This window comes from Triticum dicoccoides, chromosome 1A, assembly GCF_002162155.2.
Source record: "Triticum dicoccoides isolate Atlit2015 ecotype Zavitan chromosome 1A, WEW_v2.0, whole genome shotgun sequence".
Lineage (NCBI taxonomy): Eukaryota > Viridiplantae > Streptophyta > Magnoliopsida > Poales > Poaceae > Triticum > Triticum dicoccoides.
The window spans coordinates 478,679,905-478,683,641 of NC_041380.1; positions in this window are offsets into that span (position 1 = coordinate 478,679,905).

Genomic DNA, 3,737 nt, shown 5'->3' on the forward strand with positions numbered 1-3,737 from the left:
TGGTTGTGGGGGTGGGGCTCGGGCGGCGCGTATATAAAGGGGCGGGGCGGGGCAGCTTGGAGGAGGGGCCAAGGCGGCGGCCGTGGAGTCCGGCTCGGACTCCTTGTCCGAGTGGGCGGGGGCGGCGCCCGCGCGGGGAAGGCGGTGGCAGCGCGGCGACCTGGCTCGGCTGGGCCTTAGGCCCAGTCGGGCGCGGGAACTTAAAAAAAATAATTTCACCGACCGAAATAAATCCAAAAAAATAAAAATAAAAAAAGTAAAAATGCCACAATAAATTTTCACCGTCTAAATAAAATATTTAGAACAAGATGAACATTTTCTTGGCCCTAAAATGCAATTTTGAGAACGTGCAATTTTTTCTAATGCAACAAAATTGCAATAAAATCCAAATGGAACAAATATTTGATTTTAATATTTTTCCTCCAATATTTCATTTATTTTGGAGAAGTCATCTTATCTCCTCTCTTGTATTTTAATATGAAATATTTTCAGAGAGAAAAATAATTAAAACCAAAATCCTCGTTTTCAAGATTTGATAAAGATCAAATTTGAAAACCGGGAAATCCCCAACTCTCTCCAAGGGTCGTTGAGTTGCTAAGGATTTTGAGGATCGCGAGACGAAATGCGAATAAAATAGGATATGCATGGATGACTATGTATAACATTCCAAATTGAAAATTTGGGATGTTACAAACCTACCCCCCTTAAGATGAATCTCGCCCTCGAGATTCGGGTTGGCTAGAAAATAGGTGTGGGTGGTCTTTGCGAAGATCATCCTCTCGTTCCCAGGTGGCTTCGTCCTCAGTATGGTGGCTCCACTGAACTTTACAAAACTTGATAACCTTACTTCGGGTGATTCTGCTGGCAAACTCAAGAATCTTAACTGGTTTCTCCTCATAAGTCAAATCACTGTCCAACTGAATCGCCTCCAGGGGTACTGTATCTCTTAGCGGTCTATCTGCCATCTCAGCATGACACTTCTTCAATTGTGAAACGTGAAACACGTCATGAACTCCTGACAATCCCTCGGGTAACTCCAACTTGTAGGCAACTTCTCCCATCCGTTCCAAAATACGATACGGTCCTACAAATCTTGGGGCTAACTTTCCCTTAACTCTAAAACGTTTCACTCCTCGCAAGGGTGATACTCGCAGATATGCTCGATCTCTAATTTCATAGGTTACCTCCTTGCGTTTTGAGTCAGCATAACTCTTCTGCCTGGACTGGGCAATCTTCAGCCTGTCTTGAATCAATTTAACCTTCTCCTCAGACTCCTTGATCAAGTCTGGTCCAAACAACTGTCGGTCTCCTACCTCGTCCCACATTAACGGTGTTCTGCATCTTCGTCCATACAGGGCTTCAAACAGTGCCATCTTCAAACTAGCTTGATAGCTATTGTTGTAGGAAAACTCTGCGTATGGCAAATTGTCATCCCAACTAGATCCATAATCTAGCGCACAGGCTCTCAACATGTCCTCCAAAATTTGGTTGACTCTCTCTGTTTGTCCATCCGTCTGTGGGTGAAATGCTGTACTAAACTCCAATCTCGTTCCCAGGGTCTGGTGCAACTGGTGCCAAAACTTTGAGGTAAACTATGTTCCACGATCTGATACGATGGTCCTCGGAACTCCATGCAGACATACAATCCTGGACATATATATCTTGGCCAACTTTGCACTCGTATAGGTGGTTTTCACTGGGATGAAGTGAGCTACTTTGGTCAAGCGATCAACTACTACCCATATGGAATCATATCCTGCTTTGGTCCTGGGCAATCCGGTGATAAAGTCCATGCCCAGTTTATCCCACTTCGATTCGGGTATCGGCATAGGCTGTAACAGTCTTGCTGGCTTCTGATGCTCTGCCTTCACGGGTTGACATAAATCACATATGGCTACATACTCTGCAATATCCTTCTTCATACCGGTCCACCAGAAACGTTCCTTCAAATCCAAATACATCTTGGTGTTTCCGGGGTGTATCGAGTATGGTGAGTCATGGGCCTCTTGACGTATTAAGTTCCTGATCTCCTGGTTATTGGGCACATAAACTCGGTCCTCAAACCATAGGGTATCGTGCTCATCTTCACGAAAACCTTTGGCCTTTCCTTTGCTCATCTTCTCCTTTATCTCAGCAATCTCCTTGTCCTTTTTCTGGGCTTCCCGAATCTTGTCCAGCAATGTCGACTGGACCTCCATTGTTGCAATAAATTCTCTAGGAACAATCTCCAATCGAAGTTCCATGATGTCCTCTACTAATTCCTTCGGCAGTCCCTTACTTTCAAGGATATTAGCATAACTCTTCCGGCTCAAAGCGTCTACTATGACATTGGCCTTTCCTGGATGATAGTGTAGCTTCATGTCATAATCCTTTATAAGTTCCAACCATCTCCTCTATCTAAGGTTCAGTTCCTTCTAGGTGAAAATGTACTTCAAACTCTTATGGTCCATGTACACATCACAACGGTTTCCAATAAGGTAATGTCTCCAGGTCTTCAATGCATGTACTACGGCTGCTAACTCCAAATCATGCTTGGCATAGTTTAACTCATGAGGTTTCAATTGTCGTGAAGCATACAAAACAACTCTCCCGTCCTGCATAAGCACACATCCAAGTCCTAAGCGTGAGGCATCGCAGTACTATGTATATCTGGCAGTGTTAGCACTGGCGCTATAGTCAAACGTTTCTTCAATTCCTGGAAACTTGCCTCGCAATCTTCTGTCCATTTAAACTTAGTATCCTTCTTCAACAGTTTAGTCATTGGCTTTGCAATCTTGGAAAAATTCTCGATGAATCTCCGGTAGTATCCTGCGAGTCCAAGAAAACTGCGGATCTCGCTAACTGAAGTGGGTGCCAACCATTCAGTGACTGACTGAATTTTGCTGGGGTCTACTGCTATACCTTCTCCCGATATAACATGTCCAAGGAACCCGACTTCCTTCAACCAAAATTTGCATTTGCTAAACTTAGCATACAACTGGTGTTCCCTGAGTTTCTCGAGAACTAAGCGCAAATGCTCCTTGTGCTCCTCCTTATTCTTCGAGTATACCATAATATCATCAATAAACACCACAACAAACTTGTCCAAATACTCCATGAACACCTTGTGCATCATGCTCATGAAATAGGCAGGGGCGTTAGTCAGTCCAAATGACATGACCGTGTACTCGTATAATCCATATCGTGTTGTGAACGCTGTCTTTGGTATGTCCTTCTCTCGTATCTTCAACTGATGATACCCCGATTGCAAATCGATCTTCGAAAACACTTTAGCTCCTAACAACTGATCAAACAGATCGTTGATCATCGGCAGTGGGTACTTATTCTTAATCGTCACTTCATTTAATGCTCGATAATCAACAACCATCCTCAGGGATTTATCCTTCTTCTCAACCAAAATTACTGGGGCTCCCCAAGGTGATGAACTTCTTCGGATGTATCCTTTCTCCAATAACTCCTTGATCTGTTTCTTAATTTCTTCCAGATCATTTGTGGGCATCCGATAGGGTCTCTTGGATATTGGTCCTGTACCTGGCAACAACTCTATCAAAAACTCAATGTCTCTATCCGGTGGCATGCCTGGTAACTCCTCTGGAAAAACATTCGGGTAATCCTTCACTACAGGCACTTCCTCCTGAACAACTCACGTAAGGGCATTCACTTGACTCCTCCTAGGCACATGCCTAGATACATAATTAATCCTTTTTCCTTCCGGGGTGGTGAGACAAATCGACTTA